The sequence below is a fragment of the Typopeltis vanoorti genome, chromosome 10, assembly GCF_054136105.1.
Source record: "Typopeltis vanoorti isolate ZY-2024b chromosome 10, IOZ_Tvanoo_1.0, whole genome shotgun sequence".
Taxonomy (NCBI): domain Eukaryota; kingdom Metazoa; phylum Arthropoda; class Arachnida; order Uropygi; family Thelyphonidae; genus Typopeltis; species Typopeltis vanoorti.
Genome location: NC_143558.1, coordinates 73,938,061 through 73,953,768, shown reverse-complemented (window position 1 = coordinate 73,953,768; position 15,708 = coordinate 73,938,061). Strand labels below are relative to the sequence as shown.

General features: G+C 34.7%; 1 protein-coding gene across 3 annotated transcripts in view; it reads left to right on the top strand.

The window, feature by feature from the left end:
• Positions 1 to 15,708, top strand: part of LOC150102510 (cilia- and flagella-associated protein 61-like) — a 396,485-nt gene that overhangs the window by 309,464 nt on the left and 71,313 nt on the right. For all 3 annotated transcript variants that reach the window (XM_090399647.1, XM_090399646.1, XM_090399648.1), the window contains exon 10: positions 12,110 to 12,234. The gene's annotated coding sequence lies outside the window, so the exon portion shown is untranslated. The remainder of the gene's footprint in view (positions 1 to 12,109; positions 12,235 to 15,708) is intronic.

Here is a 15,708-nt window from a genome sequence, read left to right as displayed (position 1 = left end):
GGATGTTAGCGAGCATAGCAAGTTATTGTTACTATTTATTGCCTCTACTTTTTAACTAAAGCTGGAATTCTTATGCTTATTACTGCAACTTAAAAAAATCAAAGCTGGAGTTGAATAAATCTTGTAATAAATAAATGTTGTAATTCCATAAATATGATGATTTTTGCTATAATTTTTATTACCGTAAATTCAAAATTTTTATTTTTAGTGAGAATGTCTGGACTTGACAGTTCATGAAGTTCCAATTTTTACCTTGAGTAGCAAGCTAATTTGAATGTATTTAAATTTTTTTTTTTTTTTTTTTTTAAAAAACTTTATCCTTATACTAAATTATTACCATACCTTTTAATATTTTTTCGATATTCAGAATTTTTGTAGCAACTATGATGCTTGTCAAATAAAATCAATGTTCTCAAAATCAATAATCAACACTGCAATTGAAATCTTTCACAGAAACAATTTAATTACATCTTTCTTTAAATTAATTATGATTCAATTACATGGAATATTTAAAAGTGTAAATAATATATATATATATTTAGAATTACATTAAAAGATTTTAAACTATTTAGAAAATTTAATATTAAATATAAAGTATTGTAGAAGTTGCATAATTATTTATAATCCATTGATATAAGTTAGTCATTTATTTATATAAAATGGCTTTACAAGGTTGCTAGTTTAATATTACCAAGATTTTTTTAATATTAATATTTATTGTATACATGTGAAATTCGTTTATATTTTTGGGAAGAGACACAATAAATAAATTGTGCACCAAAAATGGTCAAATATCGTAGAACAGTAAAGGAAATTCCAAAAAACGGTAATTAAACTGATAGTTTAGTTACCGTTATTTAGCTAGTACTTGTTAAGCAGTATACCGTATACAAGTGTGTATACCTAATTATATGGTTAAAGTAGTTATCGCAGTCAGTAAGAATATATTATTCAATTAATTATTATTCTTATTTTACTGTTACTCGTTTATTTTAACAAAACCAAGATACTGCATTTTCTATTTTTATATTTTTTAAGCTTTTAATGTAATTGTTTATTTTATTTATATGTTTATTTTGGATTTAATAAATATTTATTTCGCTTTTGATAGATTAATGCACATAATGATGCCAAGAAAATTTGAATCCGGAGCTAGTAAAAGGAAACGACTTAGCGAAAATGAAAAACAGCTAAATAGTCAAAAGGGGGCAATTTTGTCTTTCTTGCGTTCTGAAAATGAAGAATTTCGTAGAATTGAAGTTGTACTTCACAGTTCTCAGAATGAAAAACGATTGGTATCATTATCAGGAGGAGATGAAAGTGAAAATGAAGAACATCAAAATGAAATAAATCAAGGATTCTGAAGAAAATTTTCAATCAGTCTGTACTTACCAGCAAGCAAGCTATCTCTTATCCTACCAATATAGCACTGTGGGCACTTACTATTAATGAACAATTTATTGAGCATATTTTAATAAATATGCCTCAGAATGTTGGTAAAATCGAAAATTTAAAAAAAGAATACACAGAGCACAATAGAATATATGTCAGAAATGTAAATATATCACATTTTTACTGTAAAAAAGCGAATGGAACAATGGAGAAACGAGAGTGGCTAATTTTTTCAGAAATCGGCAAAACAATTTACTGCTTTGTTTGTAAGTTTGTTTCTAAGTCAAATAATAGCTTAATGAAGGATTTTAATGACTGGGGAAATATAACACGAACCTTATGTGATCACGAGCATTCTACTGAGCATATATGAGCGATGTGCACATATCGCAAAAGAAAATCAAGTTCTGTAAATAGTCGAATTGATTCTGAATTGATCAAACAAATACAATCTGAAGAAAATTATTGGAGAGAGTTCAAATAAAACCTAGGCAGAGTGATGACCACCCTTAACTTTGTAGTAGTGTGGAGCTCTGTTTTTGCCACTCCCGAAAGTTTGATCGGGCGGGCTAGTTCAGTGACTTGGTTGAGAATTAGATTCCTTATTTTAGAAAATAACAGCCAAGAGATATAACAGAGACATGGGCTCTTGTGTCTAGGAGAACCTCACAGGGCGTATCTCTTATTAGGCCATGCACGGTTGTTAATAACTCTTCCTGCCCCTGAGTCATTTTATTCACACTAAGTATTCTATGTTGCCTATGTTTTTCTGTGCAGGTTCTCCTTGTTTTATTATTGACATTTAAATTAGTAATTTTGCACTTTCCTTTTAAATTAGTACCAACTCCTTTTTTTATTTGGCTCCTTTGTTCCTCTCTTTTATATACCCTCAAGTTCTCTGCTGTCTGTTCCAAATTCTTTTTTATTTTCTCCTCATGGGGTTTCAGTTCCATTTTAATGAGGTCTTGTACCTGTTCTATGGTGAGTCGTTCTTGTGATTTTTGCACTGAATTTTGTGCAGTGAGGCGTGAAACTTCGAAACCTTCATATTTCCGGTTTCTGTTTGTGCATTTGCGTCTACCATCTTCAAGCCGTTGAATGAATTTTTAGTTGAATCAGGTCTTTCTTGTCTAAGGTTAAGGGAGTGACTAATTTCTCTTAGTTTATCTTCCCTTTCCTTTACTGTAATGTAGCATTCTTGTAAGTTGTTTATTCTTTTTTTGTATGCTGCTTTCCTGAACTCTCTTACTCCCATTCTAAACTGAATGAAGACTACCCATTCAAGATGGCTTTTTTCCTCTCTGGACATGCTGAGGCTATTAGCTAAAGCGAACAACCTGTTGTAATAATCAGTGATAGATTCTTTTTTCTGTTGTCTACATTTTTGCAGCCTCCACAGGTTCGGACCCATGCTTCTAACTTTGGAAAACTGAGATATCAGTGTATCCTTGAATTTATTGTATTCCAAAGCGTCTCTCGGTATGAGAGAGGAATATAAAAAATTCTTGGCCCTTCCAATCAGTTTATTCCTTAATGTTATTAGAAGCTGGAAATCCAACCAGTTTCTGACGTTCCTTAGCTCCTCTACAAACTTGAAGAAGGACAACACATCATCGTGGTCCTCTTCAGAGAATTGTGGGATTATGAGGTGAGGATTTACTGTCCTAAAGAATTCTACATCCCCCATTGTGTTAGTACTAGTGGCTTCCAAGTTACTGCTGTTCACATTCATGGTTCTAAAAATTTATTTCTATTTATTTGCTTGTTCTTTATTTACAAAACTGTTCCAATCCACTTTTTCTTATTTTAACTACTGTGGATTTTACCCTGTTGCCATTGTAAACTGTGTTACTATTACTTGTTATTTATAAAGCCTGCTTGGTTACTGCGTATTTTAAATACCGTTATTGTAATTAGCAATTAAAAGGCTTCCAAGTTACCGCTGTTCACATTCATGGTTCTAAAAATTTATTTCTATTTATTTGCTTGTTCTTTATTTACAACTGTTCCAATCCACTTTTTCTTATTTTAACTACTGTGGATTTTACCCTGTCGCCATTGTAAACTGTGTTGCTATTACTTGTTATTTATAAAGCCTGCTTGGTTACTGCGTATTTTAAATACCGTTATTGTAATTAGCAGTGTGTGTGTGTGCTTTCTCTCTTGTTACCTTTCCTGCTTGTATGCCGCTACTGTAGATAAACAGAGTAGTATTGCGTACTGTGTTTATCTACCTTTCACACTACGAGTTTTATGCCTATGGATATTAGAAAATTTATTTCATTGAGACTGCGCCACTAATATCTTTTAATTGGCATAAAACTCCATAATATGGCCGGTTCATTTCTCTCTCTCTTTCTCTAATGCAAATTCCTTTAGTAAAACTTTACACAAACAGTCGTGGTCTATTTGCACTTAACTATACGCTTCGGCTATCTCACTTGGTTTCCCGCTCACAAGTGAGATATTTTTTTAGGAATAGTGTATTGTAAAATAAACAATCAGGCAGCACTCTATAGACATGTAATTAAAACACATTTATTTACATTTAAAATAAAGTACATTAAATAAGCAATAGGGAGGTTACTTCTCTCTCTCTCTACCTATCCTTTTGGTATAAAGAAACAAACTTTCTCTTTTCAATATTAAATGATTATACAATATATATAATTACTCTGTTACTTCTCTGCTTAAAAAAATCAAATTGCTGAAACTAAATTAGTCATAAAGAGTTTAGCTAGCTATAACAAGTTATCTTACAATTTATATTCCAGTTAACAACAACTCAGAGGACTCTCTTATAGATATTTCTTATTACTATTTCTTATCAGTCCATCTAAGACATATCGCCTAAATTACAAGAAGAATGTACATTAAAGGAAGTAATACACTTACAAAGGCTCTTTGTCACGACACCTTCCAGAAGTCCTGCATCAAAGTCTCTCTATGGTTTTTCTCTCATCTCAGGCCTTAGGTTTCCGTCCAGAGAGTCTTGTTTCAGGGGGTGCTTTGTCGAAAAATCAGCGGGTCTTGGACTGCAATCTTCCTGGTGCTCAAAAGTTCAGGCAAGAAGTTTCAGCATTCAGGCTTGAAGATCATTCTGTGGCTTTTGGCTTCAGTTGACTTCTTGCAGCACTAGGACATTCAACCAGCACTTGGCATCGCATCGGCTGTTCTCCCAATTTAGTCCTGGTTCTGGTTCTCCGCCAACTGCCTATGGATCTCTTCAGTAACAGCGCTTCGCCTCTGCTCTCTCGGCAACTGGATCTCGGCTCTCCTCTTTCAACAACTGGACCTCGCCTGTTCTCTTTCGGTAATTGAACCTGGACTCTCCTCACGATGTTCTGCTCAGTCCACTTTTATTTTTGCCTTCTCGGGACCTTGCACCAAGGGTTGTAAACCCTGAAGAAATCTGCAGTTCTCCTTGATCTTTTTGTTAAGGCCGACCCGTTCTTTCTTCTCCTGCGTGTGCTCTTTTTTCTTTGTCTTGTCGGCCAGCGGAAACTTCTCTGAAACTAGCGGACCTCTTTGATACTAGCTTTGAAGGTGTTCATGTGCATAGCTCGCAAACAACTTTCTCACACACTTCATCGTAAACAACTTTCTTGTCCTTTTATACATAGCTATTATATAAAACTTCCGATGGCAAAGCATTGCCTTCGTTTTTGACATTCTATAAACTTTAGTTAAAACAGTAAATACAATCAATTCCCATAGGGTTATTTACATTAATCTTTAACATAAAAATACATAGAGATAAACAAGGTTATTTTTGTAACAGTTCTCATGAGACTTGACCTTAGTAAAAATCGATGTAAAACGCTCTAGTATTTCTAAGCTACATCGAGTTTTACAACAGGCCTTCTTTTGGATTCTACTCCTGAATAAACCACCCTCTGATATCTATCCATCAACCATCCTCCTATCCATCCCCATGTGGTATCTGTAATTTACAAAGGCCTGGCAAAGGTCTTTGCAGAGTCCAGTAGTATCATTGTAAACCCATTACCTTTATCCAACTCAGTTTTTACTGTATTATAAAATGTGAGCAAGTTACTGAGGCATGACCTACCCTTCACAAAACTATGCTGCTCCCCCATACAGTATCCCATTTCCATCTATCCATTCCTGTATTTTGCTCTTGACCAACTTCTAAAATACTTTGATAATAACTCCTGATATGCTGATAGGTCAGTAATTTGCTACATCGTCTTGGAGCCGCCTGTATGCAACAGAACTATTTTCCCCTCTTCCAAACCCACAGCTGTATTCACATTAAGGTTCTATAATATGCTATCCACCTCCATTTCATTTACCTCAGTTCCCCCCATTTAACTCCCACTTGATTTACTCTCCTGACTCTAGGTATGCAGTCTTTCTTTACCTCCCTCAAACACTCCTTTACCACTTTGCATGCATTATCAACATCCAGCCCTTGCAGTTTTACATGCCATGGCACCGATCCAAGCAATGTCCTACGCTTTCCATACTTACCTGCCCCATACTTCCACATACATCCCGTCTTAACTGAAAATTCCACACATTTAGCCACCTCCCAGGTCAAGACTATATGATCACTCTCATCAATTGGTGACACTGTATTCATATTCATTATAGACAAATTCTCAGATGCAATCTCAGGTAATTATCCCTTAGTAACAGTATAAATTCCATGCTTTCCTCTCATGTATGTCTTCTCCTCCTTTCAATCTATGTTCCCATAGTTGAAATCCCCCATCCTCCATTGTAATCATGTAAGAGTATCGTTAGATTCTTTTCCTTGAAAGATGAAACAGATCAAATCCTGACACTCTTGTTAACCATATCCTTTCTTTCTTTTTTTTTTTTAAATATTTTTTACCGTGAGCATTTTATCAATGAATAAGTTCAAGGAGATGTATGATATGATGTGTATCATTGAGTCTTTTTGCTGATGCATATCTCCATCATCTTTTCCATCCCCCAGTCTATAGCAGCATCCAACTGCATATTTTGTTCTGCTAGCCTCAATCTCACACCAGATATTCTCAAATGTGCTATTTTTACTGGCCTGTAGTTGAACTTCTACTCTCTTTGGTTGCAGTTCATCAGCTGTCATGAATAATACTCCTCCCCCATTCTTTTCTCTCTGTCCTCCCTGAACCATTCTATCCCACTAACTATATCATCTTCTATTAGGCGTCTCACTAATGCCAGTAACCTTTGGCCACGGTGAACCAACCAATGGCAAAAATTCCTCCTACTTGTTCTGAATGCTCCTAGCATTAGTGTACATCAAGTGCAAAAGCCCCTTAGTCCCACCACTATCCTGATGCTTTATACTAACTATCCCATTCTGGTTTGTTACCAGTGGTAATAACATAGGCATATTATACACATTCTTACACTCAGCTGTCTCATTGATGTTTGCATATCTACTCAGCAGCTTACCCCACTAAAAGCTCCCCCCCCCCCCCCGATTCTGCGCATCCACTTTCACTTCATTCAACAACACTTTTTGCTAGTCTCCAAACACCAAATCTATTCAGATGCAAATCATCCTTCTTGTATAAGTCCTTTCACCCATCAAACTCACTCCACACATCCACAAACTCTACACCACTCCTCCTGCATAACCTATGCATTGAGTCATTCACTATTATGGCCCTCCTTCTCACTCTACTCTGTCATACCACAGCAACAGACTCACTATCTTAACTCTCGCTCTTTTCTTCTTTTGCTACTTCCAATAATTCTTTCATGTCTATATGATTTATATATTTAGATATATATATATAAATGATGGATAGATAGATATATATGATAAATGTAGTATATAGTAGATAATTAAACAAGAATATAAATATAATTTCTTGTCAAATATAATTTCCTTTGTAATCAAGTGAAAAAATTTCCTATAACTTGTGACAGAGTGTAGTGTCATGCACTTTGGGATAAAGAGTTGGGAGTGATTGTGGACAGGGAGTTGAAGTTTAGAGGGCATATTACAAAGGTGGTCAAAACATCTAATCAGATTGCATGTATGCTTAAGAATGAATCAGGAATAGGGAAGTTATTATTCCTCTTTATAAGGCTTTAATAATGCCATATCTAGACTACTGTACGCAGTTCTGGTCTCCTGGATTCCTTGGGAATGAGAAAGTGGTGGAGAGTATACAGAAGTGCATTACCAAGATTGTGATACGCTTTCTTTTAAGCTTACACAGTCATCAACATTCATATTTATGAATTTAGGGACATAAAACACGTGTTGAAAAGATTATTTTACTAATTATTAATAAAATAAAAACTTGACATTTCGACCCTTGCATTGAGGTCATCATCAGAAGGATACATGTGTATAGGAACCAAGCTACATGCTGTTGCACTCTATAAAGTAAATTAAATCTACGTTGTTAACTAATCTTTTTCTTAGCCTGACCTCTAGTGATAAAAAAATAATAAAATAAAAATAAATAAATAAAAATTACAATAAACTCTGCTAAAGTCCTCGCATACTTTAGCAGATTTGTACAGTTCATATTGTTATATTACAATTATCTTCTGGATTTGTACAGTTCAGGTTGCTATTGAATGTTCAGGGAAAAAAACACTTCACCAAGTCTTCTTGTATTGAGATTTTTCTTTGTGGTTGCTATGAAGGTTGCAGATGGTTCCGCCACATTCTTGGAATGGTTAGAACATCATTTTTATTCAGATTTGTCGTGGTTATTTTTTAGGGATTCGAGGGCCAGTTTTTCTGCTTTGTTTAGGTTGCTGCTTAAATTTTTATTGAATTTAGTAAACAAGTAGTTTCCATCCGTATTTTGTCAGCTAAATTGACAGGGAGGGATCTTAAACCTCTCTTAATATGATAAATTATATCAAGTTTATTTACTGACCTCGGCACAATGCTGTAATTTGAACCGCATAATTTAAGATCCCTCGCCGCCAATTTAGCTGACAAAATATGAATGGAAACTGCTTGTTTACTAAATTCAAACAAAAAATTAAGCAGCAACCTAAACAAAACAGAAAAACTGGCCCCCAAATCCCTAAAAAAATAACCAGACATTATTATCACAAAAGCAGATAAAGGGAATTCCACTGTTGTTTTAGATTGGACAACCTGCATAGAAAAATAACCATTTGGTATCGGACCACAATATCTACCAAATGGTGAATTACAACCCCACACAACGCAACAAAAAGAAAACAACTGAATTACTTAAATCAGTTAACACATGGCTGGAAGAAACAATTAAAAAATTAATACCTCAGTATGCCCCCACGCCCAGAATTTATGGCCTGCCAAAAGTACACAAAACAGACACACCATTACGTCCAATTGTGGAAGGAATTGACAGCCCGAATTACCACTTAGCCAAAAAATTAGCGCCCACACTCAATGAATTGGTAGGTCATTCCCCTTCCTACATAAAAAATAAACAACATTTCATAAACAAAATTAAAAACATTACACTCAACGACCAAGATCTATTAGTCAGCTTTGACATAACTTCCATTTTCACCAATGTCCCAATCAATGATACTATCTTGCTCTTACAGAACATATTTCCACACGACATTACGGCCCTCTTTGTCCACGTACTCCGCTCCAGGTATTTCGTGTGGCAAAACAATTTTTACCTTCAAAAATAGGGTACAGCCGTGGGCTCACCACTCCCCCCCCCCTCCCAATGGCAAACTTTTATATGGAAGGCTTTGAGCAACGAGCTCTAGAGTTGGCGTGCCTAAAGCCCAAAATTTTGCTCAGACACATCAATGATATTTTCACCATTTGGCCCCATGGCTGCGAAGCACTGAATACATTCCTTAGCCACCTGAACAAACAACACAAACACATCCAATTCACCATTGAAATAGAAAAAAGATCTCTCTTCCATTCCTAGACACACTCGTCACATGTCTTCCTTCAGGCTGTCTCTCCTTCTCAGTCTACTGCAAACCTACACACACAGGCCAGCACATACACAAAACTTCTTATCACCACCCAACACAAAAACTAGGGGTCATAAGCACCCTTAAACACACATCTCAAACTATTTGTTCAAATGAACAAACTCTTAACCATGAATATGAGATCATCAAACATACATTTATAAAAAATGGATAGAGTATAAAAACCATTCACAAGATCCTCCACAGAGATACCACTAATAACAAAAAAGATTTCAAGAATGCTCTTGCCATACCATATGTTAGAGGCATTTCTGAAAAAATAGACAGAACACTTCACAAATACAACATCAAAACCACCTTTAAACCCCCGACAAAATTAAGACTCCTACTCAGTTCTTCCAAGGATCCTCTGCCACACTAGCCCACCCAGGGGTTTACAAAATACAATGCACATGTAACATACCAAACATAGGGAAAACAGGGTGAACCATCCCAATCAGGAAGGATGAACACAAATGACACATTAAATTCCTCCATTTTGGAAAAACCGGCCTTTCTGACCACGCACTCCAAACATACTACAGAATTGATTGGAAAGGTACCAAGTCCCTACACCGCACCAAAACCTGGTTCAAGCGGAAATTCAAAGAATCATGTGAAATGCTCAAACATAATCCGTATCTGAATAAAAATGATGGTCTAACCATTCCAAGAATGTGGAGGATCCATCTGCCAGCCTTCATAGCAACCACAAAAAAAAAAATCTCAATACAAGAAGACTTGATGGAGTGTTTTTTTTTTTTTTCCCTGAACATTCATTAGCAACCTGAACTGTACAAATCCAGAAGATAATCTTAATATATCAATATGAACTGTACAATTCCAGAAGAATCTTAGTACATGAGGACTTTAGCAGAGTTTATTGTAGTTTTTATTTATTTTATTTTATTTTATTCTTTTTTTTTATCACTAGAGGTCAGGCTAAGAAAAAGATTAGTTAACAACATAGATTTAATTTACCTTTATAGAGTGCAACAGCATGTAGCTTGGTTCCTATACACATGTATCCTTCTGATGATGACCTCAATACAGGATTCGAAACGTCAAGTTTTTATTTTATTAATAATTAGTAAAATAATCTTTTCAACACGTGTGTTTTGTGTCCCTAAATTCATAAATATGAAAGCAAGATTGTGATAGTTCTATGGAATGCTATGGGGATAGATAGTGGGTTGCAAAGTCTAGACAGAAAGGAGGATATATATGATAGAAACAGATAGATTATTAAAGGAATTTTATAGGATTTGCACAGAAGACTTTTTTTTTCAGTTCTTGGCAGGAATGGAGATAAAAAAGGTTTACTCCTGGTAATCATGTAAGAGTATGGTTAGATTCTTTTCCTTGAAAGATGAAACAGATCTAACACTCTTGCTAGCGTTATATTCTTTCTTTCTTTTTTTTTTATTTTTTACCATGAGCACTTTATCAACGATATCTTCAGTGCCTGTGTGCACCTGCCTTTTTGTAAGTTCCTTTAGAAAATGGCAATGTGACATTGCCGAAATATCTATTAAAGTATAATTTAATTTATATTCGGATCTACGTTGTTTCAATTCCCTAAGTGATTTAGAAATGCATAACCAACGTATAAGCCTGTCTACGAGAACTTTATCAATGAATAAGTTCAAGAAGATGTATGGCATGATATGTATTGTGTGAAGAGTGTTAATACAAGCCTCCCACAATGAGTTTGACTCCATAGGAATCGTTAAGAAAATAATAACAATTATATTCCTGTATTGTGAATAGAATGTAAAGAAATATGCTATTATTTTTGTTGATGATGCAAAGCTGAGTAGTTATTAGAAGTGATGCTCATGTAGTGGCTCTTTGGAAAAATTTTAATAGCCTTTAAGGTAAAAAAAAATGACTTGAAATTATTTAATGTCACAGCAATGTGTCAAGTATTGAATTCACTACCTTCAGGTTGACAGGACACATTTTCCACAGCATACAGCTGTGTTGGTGAGAAGAACAGTTGACCAATAGAGATAAGGATGCAATTGTTTGGCATAGTGCCTTGATCAGAATACATATGGATTAGTATGTAGAGATAAGGATACTTTGAAATAGCATTGATTTCTAGGAATCTTTTCAATTCAGGAAATTGGAAAGATTGCAAAAGAGGATAACAAAATTAATATCAGAATGTCAGAGTTTTTTGTTTATGAAGACCAACTAAAGAAGTGTAATTCTTTACACTTCTTTAGTTTGTACAGGATTTTATATAAAAAAAAAAAAAAAAAAAAGTAGGAATTGGAATGACATGACTGAGAATCTAAGTTGTTTAGTGGTATTTTCCAAATAGACACTGGCAAGATTTTCCAAAGATAAGGGGAAAGGATGAGGGACCATCTCTGAAGTTCTGCAAAAGGTAGGAATTAGGTTTTTGCATAGAGAGTGGCAGTAAGAGTATGGAATGTAGTGCCTGAGAGAGTAGGAAGTGATTGTTCAGATAATGAATGGGTTTATGCTGTACTGTAATTAACTTTATTGGACTTAAAGTGGAGCTTCTCAATCAATAAGTCTCTTGACACCATGGAAATCCATTAATGATGAAAATAATTAAAGACTAGAGTAAAGATTATTTTCATTATATTTGTTATTTCATTATTTTAATTAAATGAATTGCATAAATTAATCATAATATTTTTACATATCTCAGAACATAGCATTAGATATTACCCAGTATTCTATTTAGTTTTTTAGAAATATACAGAGTTTTTGTTTTTAATATGTTTCCTTTTTATTTTAGAAATTAGTCAAATATCCAATTCCATCATTACCTTCGTATGTTGAACCTGAAATACCACAGTATTATGGACAGCCAAATGCTTTTTGTATCCATTTGTTTTCCATCAAGAGTCAGTATGAAAGAAGGTAAAGCTATGACTAATTTCAAATAGTATTGTAATTGGCATTAGTGACTGATAGATTTTGAATCAATGAGCTAAAAACTGATACTTTGCATAAGATAAATATCTATATCTTTATCAAACTGCTTTTTTCATATGTTTAGATTACTAATATGTTTTTTACTTGATCACTTTTTGGAAGCAAATCATTATTAATATTTCATTTCATTCGTAATACTGGCTAATATACTATAGCATTACTTTTGTATTATTGTTGTTATCCTTTTTATGTAGCAATTAAGAGAGGGCACCTCAGAATCAAAAATTGGTTTTAGGTCACTCTGTTGGTAGTCAAAATAAAGTTAATAGCATAACAAGTCATCCACATAGAGCATTGCCCTCTGTGTGGATAATTTTACCATCTTTTTTCGTTCCTGCAATATGAGGTGTCATAGAAAAGCAACTGCAATCCGTTGGCTACTTTTCACCCAGATGCGTGCAAATGAATTCAGGTTTTCACTGCAGAAAACATGTTTATGTGCAAATATCATCTCCATCCTGACTCAAAGTTAAGACTAGGACAAACAGTAATCCCATTTGCAAGAATATTTTTGGACTCATAAGAATAAAGCTGACATTCATGTCTTATGTATTGTGTCTTGAAAGATAAATGCCAGAAAGCAACAAACATCCTTCACACCCTCCCTTCCATTTCTTTGGGTGCAGACCCATATTCTTTGTTCTGCTTTTATCACGCACTTATCATATCAAGACTCAGTTATGGGTTTCATGTCTATACTTCTGTCCAAAGTATGTTTTGGTTGTTGGATCCTATCCACTGTCAAGCCATTAGAACTTGAACTACAACACCCTAAAAATCATTTGTTCCTTGCCTTCATGTTGAAGTGATCAAACCATCACACTTATTCCCGTGGAACGGCTCTTGTACCTAAGTTCTCGAAAATGGCAGTGTGACGTTGCCGAAATATAGAAATATATTAAAATTTATTTTAATGTATATCCTAGTACGTTGTAATTTCCTGAAATAATATAGTGAAAAAAACATCACATTTATTGCAATGACATTACTGTCTTTGTAGTACATAATTAAAATCAAATCCCTTTCGGATCATTCCACACGAGCAAATATTTTTTGTCCATGCAGAGAACATTTATGTAACACCCATCAGCCTGTTATATGCCCTTTGGATTGCATATAAAATAATTGAATACAAGTTCTATAAACAATAAATTATATGATAACCACAGTAATTAACTTTAATGAAATGAAAGTACACATATTTCGTACTGAAAATAACAGTACATCATCAGTGTGTAGAAACAAGCAAATCAAAAGAACGGGAATACAAGGTACATACAGCAGTCGGTGGTAGTATACCAATTAAAAACTGTTGCCACATGCTAGAAATGAATATTAATAAATAATATTATTAAAATTATTATTAAAAACTATTTTTTGATGGTTACATAATGTAAGAGTCTCCAAAACTTTTTGAGAGAGAGAGAGAGAGAGACAATCATTCTGATTCAGATTTGGCCAATGTAAAAGGGCTTCTCAACTTTCTTTGAAAAGGCATTCATATTAAAATTGATATCAAAATTGGAGATGTTTATCTCAGCTCTTTACTTTATGCAGATGATGTTATACCTCTAAATAAATCTAGTACAAGTCTGCAATCCATGACTAATTGAATAACTGCTGTAATAAATGCTGTAATAAATTTGGTATGAAAATCAACAATAACAAGACAAAGACAATGAAAACAGGCAGAAACATTGAAAATATTAACTGTATCATGAATGGAGAATCTATAGAACAAGTAAAATATTTCAGCTACTTAGGCACAATTTTTAGTAAAGTTGGTAAATTAAATATGGAGGAAAACAGAATTAACAAAGCTGGTATAGTTGGAAGTCAACTGAATAAATTTATATGGAAGAGAGAAATTAGTCAGAACACTAAATTAGCTATGATAAATTTAGTTTAATCCTTTATCCCAGTGAGAGCAAACAAAGTTTGCACCTGAAAATATCTTCAGGACTGAATATAGTGTTGTACTATCTTACCTGGGTAAGTAGTAAACTTTCAACTAAATTATTATTATTATTAAACAAGACCTCATGGAGTCAAAGACTCATCTAGGAGGTCCTTTTATCTCACACACACATCTCATCATACCGGGTCTTAAACACATTCAAACTCCTTGCAGACACCACACTCTCAGGCAAGGCATTCCAATCATTCACAACTCTGCACGAATAAAACCTGCCTCTCACTCCCCTACTCACACCCTCTTTATACAGTTTCCAGGGATGACCTCTGGTTCTCCCCTGATCTCCCACTATTCTCTGTAGAACTTCTCCACCATTGATCCTATAACAACCCCTTACCAACTTGTAGGTCTCTATCATATCTCCCCTCTAGACTTCTCCTTCTCTCCACTAGACTCTGCAAATTACATCTTTTCAATCTTTTCTCATACTCGACATTCCAGAGGTCAGAAACTACCTTAGTCAGTCGCCTTTGGACCCTTTCCGACATCTCTTCATCCTTCTGAAAACCAGGTGACCAAATCTGGGCACAATAGTCCATGTGCGGCCTAATCAAAGCCTTATACAATGGAAGAAGAATCTCCCTACTTCTACACGTCAGTGTCCTCCTCATCATTCCCAGAAGTCTTTGTGTTGTCTTCACAATTTTGGCGATGTGTCTCCTAAATTTTAGATCCTTATCCATTTTATTAGCTGTGTACAAGACCATGTTCAAGCCAATTTTAACTTATGGATCTGAGAGCTGGGTTAGAAATAAAACACTTGACCAAAGACTAGAGACTTCAGATATCAGAGTCCTGAAGAAGATTAGGGGCATGAACAAACTGCATCATTGGTAATATCATATTAAAAAATGAGGATGTTAGGGAAAAAACTTGACATTGTTAGCATCCAGGAATGTGTTAGCATAGCTAATCTCTGGTGGTATGTTCACTTGAACAGAATGGGAGAGGAAAGATTAGCAAAACAAGTGTTCTCTGCCAGGTTGGCAGGAAAAAGACCCAGAGGAAGACCAACACATAGGTGGATTGATACGGTAAAAACTGCCTTAGAAGAAAGAAATATAAGATCTAACAATGTTGGAATCTTGACAGGTAACATATTGATTTGGAGGAAAATTATTGATAGAAAGTTAGTAATGATGTAAGTTTTTCATCTAGTGCTATCAAAATATCTTGTATACCCCCTTGAGGGTACATGTTCAGGAATTTGATGATTATGATGATAATAATTTCAGGTGCTAACAGTAATGATGTTAGTGAAGCTATTATGATGCAAAGAGGAAGTGATGTTCATTTTGGCAGGTAGAATAATTTGAAGGGGAGTGCTTAAGGGTCAAAGCTGTATAACTGAGAGGAGACCTCCACATAGCCTTTAAAGGAATATGGAGAACTGACCAGAGCTCCTGACCTAATGTCCAATCCTC